The 18,462-nt window shown below is 34.4% G+C and overlaps 1 pseudogene; it reads left to right on the plus strand.

Moving 5' to 3' along the window:
* The first annotated feature begins 16,691 nt into the window (after window positions 1–16,691).
* Window positions 16,692–17,130, plus strand: LOC113617432 (translationally-controlled tumor protein pseudogene; annotated as a pseudogene).
* Window positions 17,131–18,462: the final 1,332 nt, after the last annotated feature.

Consider the following 18,462-nt stretch of genomic DNA (forward strand, 5'->3'; position numbering starts at 1 on the left):
GTGGGAAAATTCAGAATTAAACCACCATCATTTTTCTTTCAGAATATCTTATTATAAAATATATTAAACATTTGACCACATAAAATATTATAGAACATGTAGAACAACCCAAACACACAAAGACACACACACGCACACACTCAGAAAAGCTGTTGGCATTATCTTATAAATTTGGTAAGTACCTTGTCTTAATATTGAACTCCCAGCCTTTTTTTTTGCATGCGCCTGTGCATCTGAATGTTGCTGGAAAAACACACATCATGCTGATTGCTCTCAATTGAAATGTGTGACTGCCAGCCTCAGAGTAGTTGGACATTATTGTTACTCAGAAACAAACTACACTTCTCAATTCATTTTTCATCCCATTCTGCTAAAAAGCTGTTTCATTCTTCCTCCTTTTCCCACAAATATCCAGAGTTACCTCATCATCATCACTCTCAGCTAATAATCTCACTTTCAATTTCACAAGGAAAATTGAGTTAATCACAGGAGATCTCCTGAAGGATCTCATCAATCCAGCTACCTGCAACTGTGTACAAATTTCCTCCTTGCTCCCTGGTTTATTTGGACAAACTGTGAGAATCCTAGCTAAGGTCTTCACTTCCCTTTATGCACTATATCCCCTCTCCTTTACATATGCAACATCTTAGCTCCAATACTTTATTCTTCATATTTTGTCCAATATTTTACTCTATAATACATTTTTAAATTTTCCCCTCTATACTAGATCTTTACCATCAACACATAAATATGTCATTATATTTATATTCTTTTAAAAATGCTCTCTTAATTCCAATTCTACCTTCAGCTACTGCTCCATTGTTCTTTAACTTCCCTTCACAAGAACATACTTTGGAATAGTTGTTTATACCAACATTTCTTAGTGTCCCTTTATCTCTTGAGCCCCATTTATTTATCTTTCATCATCTCCCCACTGTACTCCTTTTATCAAGTTACCAATTAATTTCCCACTGTTAAATTAATACTTAATCTTTAACTTGACCTATCAAAATCACATAATACACTATTGTGCTCTTACAACAAAATAGCATATAACAGATATCAACACATTATTAATATTTATGTATCAATAGCATATAACACATCCCCTGTTTCTTGGAAGAATGGCTTCATCTGGCTTCCAGTTATCTATTTTTATCTGACTTCTCCTCTTCCTCTTTAGTCTTCTATGCTAGTTTGTTTCCTGTTTCCTCATTTCCTGACCTTTTAGTGTTGGATACCACAGAATTCAATCTTTGATATTCTTCTTTTCTCTAGCTGTACAACTCCTTTTTGATCTCACATAATTATATAGCTTTGATCACTATCTGTATGCCAAATGCCTGGCAGATCCCTGTATCCAGTGCAGACCTCTCTGCTGAGCTGTAGCTGCATAAATGCAACTAACTAGAGGGCTTATCACAAGTTTGATGTCTACCAGTTTGTAACATTGTAATGCATAGACAGTATAAAATAGTAGTTTAATACTTAGCCCTGTGTTGAAAGGCCACATTGTACTACTTTATAATATTATTTGTATAAGAATTAATACAAAATTATCAATTGTTTAACTATTGTTTTACATAGAACCCAGGATATAATTAATACATTTCCCTAAATTTGTGAAGAGGGATTTACTATTTTATGTATACATATATTCATATATACATTCATATTCATATATATTCACATTAAATATTCAATATATATAATATATGTGATATATTTATATCATGTGCTATTATATGATATATTCACAAATATAAGCATATATATATATATATGCTTGTATATATACTTATCATATATATAAGTATTTGGATATCTCTCTATATATTATATACACACACACAATTATTTCATACTGCAGTAGGTTCTAATAATTGGATGTATCCTTTTATGGAATTAGTGTCAGTACAGAAGGAGAAATGCTTGCATTATTTTTCCTTGTCATATAAGAGAAGGAAGTTTAGGACAGGAAAAGTCACAAATGACCTCAATGCTGAAACAGCATGTATATGAAAACAGATTATAAAGTTAACTGGTAATACTATAATAATAATTAAAATTTATACTAATTAATGAAGATTAGCACTAAAAATTATATCTCATTTTCAAGCAATTGTCTATATTTGCGCAATCATATAATCCAGAGTTGGAAATTTGGACTATTGAAACATCTACATTTCATAGAAATAATAAAGCAATTTCAGTTTTATAAATTAAAGTGTATCACACTTGAAATAGTCCTTAAAATGTTTCCATAAAGCTCATGAATGAAGCTTCATTGGTCAAAAATAATGATCTCTATTTCATGAGAAACTTTTAGTGACTTTTCTATAACACACAGCTTTCTTCTGTCATTTGAAAGAATTTTAAGCATTTTAGTTGTGAAAATATGTAGCCAACTTATACTTATTACACATAGTGAGAAATAGTAGTCTTCTGTTAAATTTAAGAGCATTATTCCAAAAACTTGGAAACTGATTTGTCACCTACAACTTGCAATGAAAAACTGTCTATATTGAACTTTTTTTAAAGCATCCTAACAAACCCAAAATATAACAGTGAATTAATGTGTAAAATACATTTTTACGCTGCCTGGCACAGAGATAATTTTTCTAGAATACACCTGGAATTATGAGAAGATATGGCTTTTCAGTGTTACAGTTTTGTAGCGTGACAGGTATGTCACAGGACTCAGAAGAAAATTAGAAAAACAGCTTCTATTTTCAGAGAGAAAATTACATTAAAATTGTGATTTTCTTCTTGTAGTAAAGCCATTGGGTATTGCATATATACTTCACTAATTAGTTTTAAACTGTGTATTCAAATGAATAGCTCCGTTACTCCTATATGTTAACAGATGTCTCTTGAAATAATTACTATTTAGGTTTTTAAAGTATCATTAAATGTCTGCCAAATTACTTAAAAATCATAATAGACAGTTAATGGGTGCTTTAAAACTGAAATAGAAATTACATTTGATTATAAGTAACTATAGGTTTATAAAGCTATCATTATATGTCTATTAAGACCATTTAACTTAAGTGTTACATAATTAGAGAAGAGCCAGGATTTTAATTGCACGTTTGCAAACTGTTAGCTTGCTATGCTAAATATTCATTTTATCCACTGCCGAACAGTATGAGTGAGGTATGAAGATTTCATCATTTCTTTCCTTAAGCAATTTTCAATGCACTTTGTGGGATTAAATGATCTAACAATTGCATATCACATACAATAATGACCATACGCAAAATAATAAAGCAATATTTATATTGAAATATACCTTCCAAAGTAGGGTACATTTCACTTATGCTCCCACAAAAAAGCTCTTGATGGGCCAATGGGTATTTATTTTCCCTCCTTTCAGGTAACTGATTAAGATTGGTTCTGCAACCAAATAGCTGAGATAGAAAAAAATTGCTATCAAACTATGATTCAGTGCGTACTTAGTTCTAGAAAGTAGGTCTCAAGTTGCCAATGAAAAAAAGCATAATTTCCCATTAATTACCTCACTAAGCAGTTGCTTGTTATCACAGAAGTTAAGTGGAAATTAAAAGAAAGACTTAATTACACTTTTATGCCTTGAAGTGCCAACTCATCTCAAAGTCAATATTGGGATACAAAATGCAAAGAGAGTAAGATTGTAATTTGGTTGCAGGTTCAATTCAGTAGATAAATAATGTGCCTCTGACTGCAGGCTTTTAGAGGCACTACCACTCCTTTCACAAAGGTATCCACTTTTAGTTCTTCAGTATATCTCTATTAGACACCTGAGGTTGCCTCTTGTAAACCTGAAGAAGAAAACATTCTGCTGAGAGGCAATTTATTTATATAACATTTCTTCTCGAAACATTTGCATTTAAACAAGATTTTGATGTCTTTGGAATCCATCTGCCTACACTTACACTGCTTTTTATCCCTGAATAAACATCACCTGTGAAGTATCCTAAATACTGTTGCTATTCCACTTCCTTAATTTTGTACAGATCCATTTAAACTCACGGTATAGCTTGACTCTTTTAACTTGGGACCTGGAGGTAGGATTTTTAGTGTCTCCATGTATTCTTAGTTAATAAAGATAACCCAACTGAGAGAGTAGGGCTCATAACTCACTTGCTATCTTCAGATCCATTTTTAGGAAAACTAAAGGATATTACAGACATAAATTTTCATGGCAGTCCACTGGCTTTTCACCATCCCATCAGAATGCCCTAAATTTAAGTTATTCCAGATACTAAGAAGTCTCCTACTTATTCCAAATATTACAAAGTCTCCATGTATTCTTAGTTATTAAAGGTAGCCTGACTGAGAGAGTAGGGCTCATAACCCACTTGCTGTCTTCGGATCCATTTTTAGGAAAACTAATAAAAGTGAAGAGAGTTTAGACCAAAGGATATTACAGACATAAGTTTTCATGGCAGTCCACTGGCTATTCACCATCCCATCAGAATGCCCTAAATTTAAGTTATTCCAGATACTAAGAAGTCCCCTACTTTTTCTGGTCCTTCTTTTTGGCTATCTTCTAATTTAAATCATTAAAAATAAAGTAAGTCCTTCAGGGTCAATTTACCACTGATCTTTAGCTTCACCTATTGGCTGGGACTAGTCAGAGGTGAATTCTATTTACCTTCATGTGTGTCAGACTTGGTGAAAGTCAAACATTTGATATTCAAAAAGAGTTACTTTCTTGGGAAAATAATTTTAATTTGTTGTTAATATTTTTTAATGGAAACTTTATAATAAATTCTAGATTCCTTTGATTTGTTCAATACAGGAAAATCAAGCAACAGTCAACTCTGCATAAGAATTTGAGTGGATTTGGCTATTTTCCATTATACTAGAGAGAGTGTCAAAGTCACACCATTTCCTATTACCACTTCAATGGCAATGAGGCTGCAAGTTGCCGTTTGTAATTACACTTGCACTATTGTTTTATTTACACAGATCATTTCATTTATTTACACTGCTATTTCTCCCCTGTAGGTGTCCTCCCTTTGATACCTGCCTTAAAGTGATAATCTCTGGGTTCTATGCTGAGACACATATTTACCATGAAACCGAAGTTTCCTTTAACTCGTACCAGTTCCCAGGAAGGGGTAATGTGTTCACATCATCCTATGCTTCTGTAAAATTTACAAAAGTAAGATATTTTCACGTTCCCTTTTTTTTTCTTTGATGAAGTCCCTGAAAATTATGTAATCTTTAGTCCTCACAAAACCTGGATCTACCACTGGCTATGTGAAAATGAAATTCTAATCACAGGCAACCACAGAATGGAGTAAAAATTTCTAATAACAGCTTTTTTTGTAATCTCCCAGGAGACAGCCTTTGATAAATCTGACAAATTAACAACATGATGTTTTCATGGAAGAATTTGAAGAAAAATAAAATGGAGGAATCCTTTGCTTACAGGACATGTTATTTCTTGCTGCAGACATAAAAATGTTAGCCCTGACTTCTTTGTCAATAACAAGTCAGAAATAGGGTTTCATGGAAATTGATCATTAAGTTTGGGTATGAAACAGTTCTAATGATACATTCTGTAAATAGATTCATTCTGTTTCCTTCTTATCTGCCTCTCATTAAAATTAGTTTTTGTGGATAGTTTGGTAGGCGAGTGTATTTAAAGCAGATAGATGTTTCCATTTTTTTAAGCTACAGGAGGGAAAGAGTGAAAGGAGATATCTATATAAAGCCAAATAGAATCTTTCAGCCCACTCAGTTTTAGAAATGATTTTCTAGCATTTACTGATATTCACTCCTACAATGATTCAAAGATATTCATTCCTTTGAAGCAACACACTGATATTCTGTGGTGTTGAAAACAAGCTAAAAATGAAAGAACTGAGGTTGAGATTAAATAACTTAGAAACTTGCTTTTTATCAAGTACTTTAAAAATTTTTCATTATACATAGAGGGAGGTACAAAAATAACATAAACAAAATACAGCTCATTAATTTATCATGATGTTCACACACCCATGGAATGACCATACTGTTCAAAAAGTGGAGTCTACCAGCTCCCGAAGTTCCCTTCCTGCCCCCTTCTAATTTCCTTTTGCGCATGGTAGTCACTATCCCGACTGAATAGCATGGAATTGTTTTGCTTGTTTGAACTTCATTGAAGTTAAATATAGCACTGTGTATTTTGGGGGTACGACTACAACAAACATTCTTGCACATATGCACTTTCTTGTACATGTAATTTTGGTGCACATATGAGCATTCTTGTACAGAAAATATATATTTTAGCTATTCCAGAGAAGATGTCGTGGTATTAAACTGAATTTCTATAATTACTAATAAAATTGAGCCCATTGCCATTTTTATTCGCCGTTTGGAATATCATATTTTGTATGTGACTGTTAAAGTCTTTTTTATAGCCCATTTTCATTTGGAACTGTCTGTTTTTTGAAAAAATTTTTGAAATAATTTTAAATTTACAGAATAAATACAGAACGGAGAGCTGCCTTATACCTTTCCCTCAACGTTCCCCAGTATTAACATCTTTTTTTTTTTTTTTTTTTTTTGAGGTATGCGGGCCTCTCACTGTTGTGGCCTCTCCCAGAGCACAGGCTCTGGACACGCAGGCTCAGCGGCCATGGCTCACGGGCCTAGCCGCTCCGCGACATGTGGGATCTTCCCAGACCGGGGCACGAACCCGTGTCCCCTGCATCGGCAGGCGGACTCTCAACCACTGTGCCACCAGGGAAGCCCCAGTATTAACATCTTATATAATCATGGTACATTTATCAAAACTAAAAAATTAATATCGATACAATTATTAACTAAACTTCAGATGTTATTCAAAAGTCAATAGTTTTTCTGCTAATGAATACTGAATACTTGACCAATGATCCATGAAGTGTAAAGTGTGCAGTTTACAATGTGATTGGTGGAAACAGATGCTATTTCCTGTTCTGTAGGAGCCCTGGGTACTATTCTCTGCCATCCTTACCAGTGTTTCCCCTCCTCCACCCATCCCAGCCTTGAGTAGTTTTCTCAGATACAGGTTATGATCTGTATTCTCCTGAATACTGTAGGTGACTCCCTGCAGAGCTCCAGTTTTCTCTCTCTACCCCTCACCCTTCATTCTCTTTCATCCTGTCTGTCTCTCTCTCTCTTTCTCTCTCCTATTTAATCTCAATCTCTCCTTGTTAAATTCACCTCTCCAGTACTCAGCTTTGTGAACTCCAGCCACTATGGTCTCCCTTGTGACTCAGCTCTGGGTCTCAAACTCAGGATATCTTCTAAGTTCTATTTTTGCCTTCCCTCCCAACCCTGATGCTTCTTCACAATGCCCTGGAAACACTATCAAGGCAGTAACACAATAATTACAGGGTTCCACTGATTTGTTTCCTGTCTCACAAAATCACTGTGCTAAATTGACTGATACCCAATGTCTTAAAAACTGATTTATCATATGTCTTGTAATTGATTTCAGGGAAGGAGCGTAAATCCATTTCCTGTTAACACCATCTTGGCTAGAAGCAGAATGCCATTCTCTCTTAATTGAGATCTACTTTATTAGTGGAATATTGAACTGTGTAAATATTTTACAATGTCAAACCTTATTTCTTCCATGAAAATATCAATTGAAAGGTCTAGGAGTTCTTATTCTGAGTAAATTAAAGCTTGATGAAGATCCATAAATAGAATACTGATTGTCACCTAGTTACATATGTTAAGTACAGGTTACTATCAGTATGATGCAGCAATTTTAAATCACACTAATTGTTCTGAAAAGGGTTCCTGAAAATTGTGATACTTTGGCTCAATTTTGAAGGGTATTTAGAAGTGAACTAGACAAAGAAAAGAAAACAGTAAATTAAGTTGAGAGAATAGCATATAGGATTCATATACTACATTTGATGAGAGGTTATTGCAAATGGTTTAATAGAGTTGCAATGACAAATATCCAGAAAATGCCAACAGAAAAAGCTACAGATATGTAAACAAGCTAATGAAGAACATCAGTAGAGAAGATAAAATCATTGTAGGCTAGAGAAGATGTACGCATTGAAATTCCCATTCAACTTTGCTTCACCCTTCATATTGAATTTATCTGATTAAATTACATCTGACAAGTACTCCAGTTGTCACTCAAATACCTTTCTATATAAGCTAACATACTTAATCTGAGAAAAGTTTGAAAAGTTACTTGGCCCTAGTTATATATAGAGAAAGTTTTATTCTATACCCTTAATGGAGAACATATGGAAGCCTATATTTTTGCTAAATACTGGTGGAAGGAAGGTTAGCATAAGCAGACCTTTTAGTGTCAAGGTATCTAGGTATGCACTTCATTGCAATCTCTAGGAATTACCTGCCCAAGTTTTTAAAAGCAAAATGAGCAAGAAATTGTAATATATTAGTGGTTTTATTACAAGCTAAAATTTAAAGAAATAAAATCATTGAATTTCCCCTTAGATGTTTTGTGCTGTCTTCCAATAATTTAACTGCTTTATTTTAAGTTGCTTACAGTTTATTTTTTGAACCCTATGAGCTGATTTTGCACATCTCTACAAATGGGCATTGATTGAACTGTTTAGGAATCATTTTTTTTCTTTTGTTTTCTTTTTTTTCTGTACGCAGGCCTCTCACTGTTGTGGCCTCTCCCGTTGCGGAGCACAGGCTCCGGACGCGCAGGCTCAGCGGCCATGGCTCACGGGCCCAGCCGCTCCGCGGCATGTGGGATCTTCCCGGACCGGGGCACGAACCCATGTCCCCTGCATCGGCAGGACTCTCAAATAACACTGTGACTTGGTCATTAAATCATTCAGGAATAATCTTATAGGAGGAATAACAACCACGCCATCCTTAGCATACATTTCTTGTTACACACCTTTTGTGATTTTGTGTATTCTGTCACCCTTCTCAGTGTCCAATTTTCCAGACAAAATGGTGTCTGGGACTTTTAAATTAAAAACACAAATCTATTTATAGATTGCTGAAAAAGGAACCCCTACTGCAAACACATCCTGATATGTTAGTCATCTTTGCGGGGGTAACAAATAACTCCCCAAATCTCAGTGTCTAAAAATAAAAATTTATTTCTTGATTATATTACATTAGAGTTGTTGGCCAATTGTTTCTGTACTTCAGGCCATGGTCAACCGTACGCTATTCCATGTAACCTCTCATCCTGGGACAAAAGTTTTAAGAGCAGTTCATACGAGCTAACACAAGGGAATGATTGTCAAATCAGACTCATAAAAAATTGAGAGATCTAACAAAGTATCAAGATTTACTAATAATACTGTTTATAGTCAATCAGGAGTCTCATATGAAGAAGAGAGGGTTCCAGGCCTTTCTTCCCAAGCCTTTCTTCTGCATTGACCATGCACTTCCTGGGCCAGAATAAGATGGGGAATCTCTGAGTAAGTTTCATGCTTCACTTCACACAAGAGTCAGGTATGTTTAAGTCATGAGCTAGCTCTCTCATATGCCACAAGAGTTGTATAGCTTACAAGTAATTCTCTAAAGAAGCATATCTCATAAATCCTTAGATCCATTTTGCTGTATATATGATCCAACAATTGCTGAAAAAAGAGATATTGAAATCTGCAATTCTAATTATGAATTTGTTTATTTCCCCTGCAGATACTGTCACATTTTTTTTGTGCATTTTGAAGCTTTATTATTAGCTGCACTCATATATAGGATTGTTATATTTATGTCAGTTATCTTTCAAATAGATTAAAAATAAAACAAATTACATTGCTTATACCGTGTATTTACAATTTCTGATGCTCTTCATTCATTTGTGTAACCCCAAATCTCCATTTGGCATCATGCCCTTTCTACTTAGAGATTTTTAGGTCTTTCTAATGTATAGCTTCTGAAAATAATTTCTTTGTTTTTGTTGCTCTAAATAAAGTATTTTTTTTCCACCTTCACTTTTGAACAATAATTCATTGGATAAAAATTCTAGGTTGACAATTAAAATTTTTTTTTTTCCTCAACTGTCCTGGTTTGAATTGTTTCTGATAAGAGTCTGCTTTAACACATCTTTAAAAGTATTGTGCCTTTTTTTTCTCTTAAAGCTTTAAGATTTTCTCATTATCACTACTTTTCATGGTGTGGTTTTCTTTAGATTTACTTTACTTGGTGTTCATTGAGATTCTTTGACAAGCAAATTTATATTTTTCATTAAATTTAATAATTTTCAATCATTATATCTTCTAGTACCTTTCTCCTCTCTTTCTTTGTGTCCAATTACTTATATGTTAAACCACTTGCTATCAGTTAATCCAGCTCTTATTTTCTTCAGGTTTTGTCCTCTCTGCACTTCATTTTGGAAGTTTCTGTTGTTATGTCTTCCAGTTTGCTGATCTTATGAACGTCCTAATATGCTAATACTGTTATCAAGTGTTGTGTTTCTCTCCTCAACATTCACATTTTTTCCTTCTTATCAATCATATGAACCATTCATAACAGCTCTTTTAACTTCTATTGTCCACTAGTTCCATCACCTTTGTCACTTCTCAGTTTATTCTATAGATTGATTTTTCTCCTGGTTTGGAGTTATATTTTCCTGCTTTTCTGCTTGCCTTATAATTTCTTTTTGGGTGGGCATTGTGTATTTATGTTCTTAGTTTTTATATTTTTGCTAGCCTTTCATGCTGATTTGTTGTAACATACATTAAGTTACTTGTAGTCAGCTGTATCCTTCTAAACTTGCTTTAAGTGTTTTTAGAGTGGTTCTAGAGCAGCCAAGAGTCCAGAACTAATCTAGCCCCATTTGTAAGGTAATGCCATTCTGAGAATTCTGTCCAATTTTTTTGTTAATCATGAAATCTTCCTATTCTGATCAGTGGGAACACAAATAATTCCCAGACTCCTGAAGCTCCATTTGTTTTTGTTTTTTTCTTTTTGTCTGCCTTTACCTGGAAGATTTTTCCAGAAACTCAGGTTGTTTTCTCTCATGGACATGTGGATCAGTATCAACAGTTTAAGAAAGAACCATTCTGCAGGTCTCCACAGCCATCTCCCTGTGAAAGTCTCTCCTTTTGTGTATGACACCTCGCAACATGAGCCTTCTTCACCTTTTCAAACTCAGGTTTCTGTCTCTTATTTCAGTAAGCTGACTGGGCTCTGTTTAGTTTTTCCCAATGTGTACTCTTACCTGGAAATTGTCTCTAGACAGTAAAATGTTTTCTCCATTGTTTCACAGTAACTTGACAATTCTTCCATGTATAGAGCTGGTGCAATCATAAGACTTACCTCATTTGTATACATTCCCTTGGTAACCACAGTGCTGCACTATTATCACATTTATGAAAAATAAGAATGTTTTGTATATTTGGTTCCATTATCTGTTTGCTAGATTTGCCAGGAAAATCCAGTCTCTGTTAATTTACCTTGATGTTCAGTAGTTAACCATCTTATTTTAAATAATTTAAGGAGGAAAAAAAGATAGAGATGAACCAGCTTAAACACTTTTGGGGATAGAAATTAAAACATAAGTTTCTCATATCGTAGACAGCACCTAACCAAGTGATCAATGTTAACACCATCAGTAAGAAAATGTATTATTATTGTGTACTTCTTGATATAAAACACCAGGAAAGTCATGGCATTCCTTTTGTGGTATTCTTGTTAAAAATGCATAACTTAAATTTAATTATGAACAAACACCAGACACTGAGAAATAGTCTATAAAATGCCTTGTCAATAGTCTTCAAATCTTCAATACCATAAAATAAAAAGGAGTGAGAAACTGTTTTAGATCAAAGGAGACTAAGAAGAAATGATTGAATGGGATGCATGAGACTGGGTTGAATATTGCTCTACAAAATGCACATTGTTGGGGTGAATGTTAGTCTTTGAATAAGGTTGGTAGAGTTAAGAATATTTTCATGTCAATGTTAATGTCCCAGTTTTTATCACCGTGCTGTGATTATGAAAGTTGTTAACATTTGAGAAGCATTATGAAGTGCATTTGGGAATTCTTTGTGCTGTTTCTACTTTGTATACAGTCTTTTGTGTACATATTAAATTATTTCAATATGGAAATTCAAATATGAAAAAAGAACTAAAAAGAGAACTATTCCAATATAAATTGAAGCTACAAAAGGAGATAATATCCAGGGGCATTGAATTATTCTTGTGGCATATTCCTGAAAACACCTGTTCTGGCACTGACAATGTTACTAAATGCCTTGGGGTACTTATACCTTCTGTTCATTCTTCATTATGCCAGTCTTTCTATTCCATTATCAGTGCCATAAATGCTTTCATACTTCCTATCTTTTGTGTTAAGTTACAATCTAGGATTTTAAAGCCGTGCTTGCAAGGCTGACAACTATGACAGTTTTGTCTGACTTAGGAAAATAGTTTACTCTAAATGCCAAAGAAGCATCTTTTATATATTATTGTATTTTATCCTTCTTCAATTATAACTAATTTTGTTAGTTAAAATAAATTGAGTTAAAAATAATTTTACATGTGGTAATTCACTTTGTATCATTAATGTAACATTTCCAATGCATATATTTATTATAAAGAAATGTACTTGCCCTGTAGAAAATGTCACTTAGAAAGTAATGCCAATACATCTTTATTATGATACAGTTTTAAAGGTGTTGGTTACTGCATTAGCTTTAAGTTGAACTCTCAGTTACAGAATGACTTATAAATGTTATAAATATTGTTTCTCCTTTTCACAAACTTGGTAGTATAGGGCTCCAATTGCAGTTTCAAAAGCATCATTGACCCAATCCATGCTGTTACTCAGCCATCTTCAATCTCTAGCTTTCAACTTGTGGGCAAAACTGACTGCTCTAATGCTAGTCACCATGATAGCATCCCAGCTTTCAGGGAAACAGACATGAAAAAAGAAGAATTTCTCCTTCATAGAAATTTGTTGCACAATGTTTGTTTGTGTCACATTGGCCAGAAATTAATTACAGGGTCACAGACATAAGTGAGGGAGCCTGGGAAGTATAGTATATTCAGGGAAGCCAGGTATATGGGGATCCTATTATTCTATAAAAGCAGGATACATATTGGGCAACAACTAGTTGTTTTTGTAAAAATTACTTAACGGATAGATAGAAAAGAAAAAGTATCTGTAACCATCCAAATAAGAAACTTTATTTCATATGCAATTTCAAATAATTTTTAACTTAAAATGTTACATAATAACCCTTCTTGTTATACAAAACAGCAAAAATATTGTCACTTACTGATAGTGTCTTAATCATCACAGTTCTCCAAATTTAAAACTGTGCTTAACAAGTTACTGATTATCTTGGAGGAGGAAGAGGGTCGTGATAGGGAAGGGGCATGTAAATGGATTTCTGGAACACTGAGAATGTTATGTCTTGACCTCAGCAGTGGTTAAATGAGTGAACACTTTATAAATATTAGTTATGTTTTCTGTAACCTTTTAAAATGCATGTTTATTTTTCAATGCAAAATTAAATATACATATATGTGTGAAAAAATAAAAAGTAACTCAATTAAGATGTTTATTAATTTAAATTTGGAATCAGTAAGTCCATTTAAAAGAAGTATTGCGTCTCATTATTCTAGAAATTAACACAATCCCAGGGCAGAAAAAGTTATTACAAACATTTAACTAAACCATTGAATATGTCCAAATTGTATTGTGCTGAACACACTTATTAGGGACTCTTATTTGCAGAACACTGTGCCAGTTTATCTTATCCTATCATCTCTTGGACAACTTCCCAGTATATGCCATAGAAATATGGCATTACAGACTTTAATTGCGTGCATTTTATGGCTGCTGCCAACATAAGGGTGAAAAGATTAATCACTCCTGCACTTAGTAAACAAACTAGGGCCTTTTAAAGATTTCAGTCTTGTTCATTTTTCCAAAAGGTTCATTTGAATGCACAGAAGTACGTTTTGATTGACTACCTTTCCCACTATTTCAATTGTCATACTAAAAGCCAGGACACTTATCAACAAGAAGAAAAACCCATTTGAAATACAGTACACCTGGGAGTAAAAATGTGAATAAAACTAGCAATTTCAGTTCAAAGACTTTTGCATTGTTTTAAATAAAATGGCAAAGAAATACCCTATATTAAGTAAGGTATCTATTTTTTTCCAAAATGACACATTTATGTATAGAAACAAAAGTTGGGAGGACATTACAGGATACTATGTGCTTTTAAGATGCCCCTAAAACAAAAGTACACTTCAACTTTCTATCAAACTTTGCATTGAGCAGTAAGCAGAACTTTCTGTAGATTAAAAAACAAATGTTCTGTGCTCAGTTCTCTGCTGGTGTCTATGACCCCTGGTTAACTTTTATGCTTTCAATTTGGCTTTGTTCTGGAACATTTTTTCCTATGTTACTTAAAGTACTTTCAGTTACTCTGGAGGGAAAATTGTATTATCAAAAGCAATTGCTGTTATGACACTACTTCTGGAATCTTAGAGCTTGACAACTAGTCTTAGACTTCTGCCTTTTAAAACAGATTCTAGGATTTCATTTTTGCTATGTCCAATCATGCCAAACCATACTTATTTTTAGCTTGCTGAATGGAAAAGCTTGGAATAGTTTATAACACTGACTGACCTATGAATGGGAAATGCTATCCCATGAGTAGAGGAAACAGTCAAATTCGAGGGGTGCAGCAATTGACAAGATCAGAATACTAAATCGTACCTCTGAGGATCACACTGTCACACTCGCCCTAAGGTAAAACCTCAACATTTTTATCATCATTGTTCCAGGTAACACCTTACCTAAGGAAAAAGGATACCAAAAAGATTCAAGTAGCATCTTGGATCATCTAGCTTCTATTCCCACAGAGATAAGGCTTGACTCATAGTTCTAAGATCAAAATCCCTTGTTAGAAAACTATACATGAAATAATTACCTTGGAGGAGAACGGTAAATTTTAAATGATGGGGAAAAGAAAATATATTAATAACATGATTTAAAAATTCTTTGACATATCAGTAAATTATTACTTGATAATGATTAAGTAAATGATTTTGTAACTAATTAGGGGATTAGTCCACATTAAGAACAGACTCTCCTCTAGCTCTGTTTTCTCACACTCAATAGTTGTCTTGAAAGTACAGATGGACATTGGAAATCTCTGAGATCCCATACCCTAATATCAACCTCATGAACAAGCAAAATCTCTCTATACTGTGAAGTAATCTTGCTTTTCATAGATACAAATTTTTTATTATGATTGTCAATATCCTTTTACAATCTCCATGGCTATAGCTTGTTCAATTTGTATTGCTACAAGTTAGTATACACAGTATCTGTCTCAACTACTTTTCATTGAAGAAATAATTAATGAATGTCCCCCAAACTGCTCATATATGATGATGCACCTTCTTTACAAGTACTCACAACAACATCTAACTTATTCATGGCAGAAAGGGTCTAATAACGCTTTCAATAATTGGAGCAACCACTTTTAATTATATCCACAGATCAATTAGTAAGAAGTGCAGCACTTTATTTATTTATTTTTTTAATTTTACTTTATTCCTGAAACATCTGATCTCTCAGAGTCATAGATCCAAGCTGATGCCCTAATTCCCATATAGCTTCCATTGAGGAAGCTAAAAAAATGTATCTGTCATCCTGAAAAAATATCTTTCTGGGTAATAGTCTCAATCTCACCATTTTCTTCTGGAAGCACATTTTTTCAGCGGCAGCTCATCCACCACCTATCAAAAATATTCAGTCTCAGACATGGTGATCACTGTCTTAATAACTTAATTATATTTTCAGTCTCGCCCAAATATGTATTCTCTAAATGCAGATTTCTTGGCATCTTTGGGCCAAAAATGGCAATTCAAAATCTATTAATTAATTTGCAATTCATAGTAACCCTAGATATGCCTCCAGCTAACACAAGTCTGCCTCACTCAAAACTGGACCAAGGTAAGGACATCCGAACAACACAGAAAGCTAGAATTGAATAGGAGCATAAACACAAGTGCTCACTTTGAGTGATTGCATGGAGTGCAGATTGTTTTGGGAGCATGCTAAGATCATGCTAAGTTGTATGCAAGTGGAAGATGATTTGGAATTTAATATGAGCCAGAAATCCCATTTTGTATGAAACAAATAAATAAACATCACACAATTGTACAAACAGGTAACCAGTGCATTTGGGGAATTCTGCCTCTTGGAAAAGACAAACTATTCATTGTGTGTCATCAGAATTATATAAAAAAATCACAAATATTCAATATGACATTTTCTTCAACTATAGGAAACAAAACCAGAAAACAGCTAGACTACTATTAGATAAAAATGTTTTGAGTTGATTTTCTAAATAAGTATCACTGCATTTTTCTACCCTTATTGTAAACAAAACAACTTCAATTTTATGCTAATTCATATACAGATATACTCTACTTTAAATTTATGTACTTATAAAGAATTTCCTTAAATGTATAGTGACAGCTATTTTTCCAGATTGATTGTTTTCATGAGTTTGCCTTTTCAAGTGGTATATCATCCTTGACCTGTTAAAGAAACTGCAGATTACTTTTCCATCCTTTCCCTCAACCCCCACCCCCACCCCTTGCCCCAGGCCCAGCACCGCTCTGACTACACAGCGCTTGCTCTGAGCTCCCAGCAGCTCCATCTACCGGGACCTCATCAACCATGCTGAGGTGTTCTCCGACGTCTACAAGATCAGGCAGGTCACCAAAGGGCTGTGTCTGGAGGTGGAGGGGAAGATGGTCAGTAGGACAGAGTGTAACATTGATGACTCGCTCACTGGTGGAAATGCCTCTGCTGAAGGGCCTGAGGAGGAAGGTACAGAAAGCGCAGAAATCACTGATGTCGATATTGTCATGAACTATCACTTGCAGGAAACCAGTTACACAAAAGAAGCTTACAAGAAGTACATCAAAGATTATATGAAATCAATCAAAGGGAAACTTGAAGAACAGAGACCAGAAAGAGTAAAATGTTTTATGACAGGGGCTGCAGAACAAAACAAGCACATACTTGCTAATTTCAACAACTGTCAGCCTCTTATTGGTGAAAACATGAATCCAGATGGCATGGTTGTTCTGCTAGACTACCGTGAGGATGTTGTGAGCCCATATATGATTTTCTTTAAGGGTGGTTTAGAAATGGAAAAATGTTAACAAATTTGGCTGTTCCTTTGGATCTAGCACCTGTCGTCATAACTGGCTGGCTGCAGCTTTTCATCAGCACAACACCAGGACTTAGACAAATGGGACTGATGTCATCTTGAGCTCTTCATTTATTTTAACAGTTGATTTATTTGGAGTGGAAACATTGTTTATGTGAAAAAAGGTATGTCACGTAGGCTGTCTAAAAATAAAATGCATTTAAACTCATTTGAGAGAATGCCTCTTAGTTTAATATGTAATATCTAAATCCATCCTGTGTAGCCTTTCTGAAGAAGCTAGAGCCTGGTTGTAGACCACTACTAGAAAGCATAAGACCATCTTCAGATAACTTCTACAGTGAAAACCACTTCTGGCACTTGGAATATAAACAAGAATCAAAAGTAATTGAGTTGGAGTAAAGGGAAAGACCATGCTCATAGCAGTGCCAGCATTTGAAGTGGATTTCTTACACATTTCATCACCTACAAATGGAACTAGTTAACCCTGGAAGAGATTACCAAAAGAATAAAAAAAGACTAATACAGTTGGAAGCAAAAAAAAAGAAACTGTATGTTGCTCTCCCACAAATAACCACCACGTGTAGATACATATTTTTTTGTTTTCACTTCTAACATTCTACAGAGCAGAGCAGCAACAAATAGGATTGTATACTATAAACTTGTACACAGTCCTGTAGAGTCAAAAAGTACTTTATGAAGTTTTTAGAAAGCACCAGTAAAATAGCCAGAGAGACAATGTTGGGGTCTTTGATTTCCCTAACAGATTGAAGAGACACTGTGTAAATAGCACAGCTGTGTTGATACACATGCACTGTCAGTGTGGATGGTCTCTGGAAGCCGAGTGCATGCAGTGCATATAGTGCAGCCATTCCACTCCTCAGCATTTACCTGACAGAAATGAAAGCGTATGCTGTACAAAGACTTGTACACGGTTGTTCATAACCCCATCATCTGTAATAGCCCAAAATGGAAACAATTAAACTTTCTATCAACAAGTGAATAGATAAACATATTGTAATACAATCATGCAAGGAAATATTACACATAAAAACAAGAATTATTATAACATACTACAACATGAATGTATCTCAAATAATTATACTGAGTGAAAGAAGCCAGACAAAAAAAAAGAGTATATACTGTTTGGTTACTTTTGTATAAAAAACTATAGAGAATTAGGGACTTCTCTGGTGGCACAGTGGTTAAGAATCTGCCTGCCAATGCAGGGGACACGGGTTCGAGCCCTGGTCCATGAAGATCCCACATGCTGCAGAGAAACTAAACCCATGTGCCACAACTACTGAGCCTGCACTCTAGAGCCCGTGAGCCA

This window comes from Aethalodelphis obliquidens, unplaced genomic scaffold, assembly GCF_003676395.1.
Source record: "Aethalodelphis obliquidens isolate GAN/ISIS:26980383/991018 unplaced genomic scaffold, ASM367639v1 scaffold1, whole genome shotgun sequence".
NCBI lineage: Eukaryota > Metazoa > Chordata > Mammalia > Artiodactyla > Delphinidae > Aethalodelphis > Aethalodelphis obliquidens.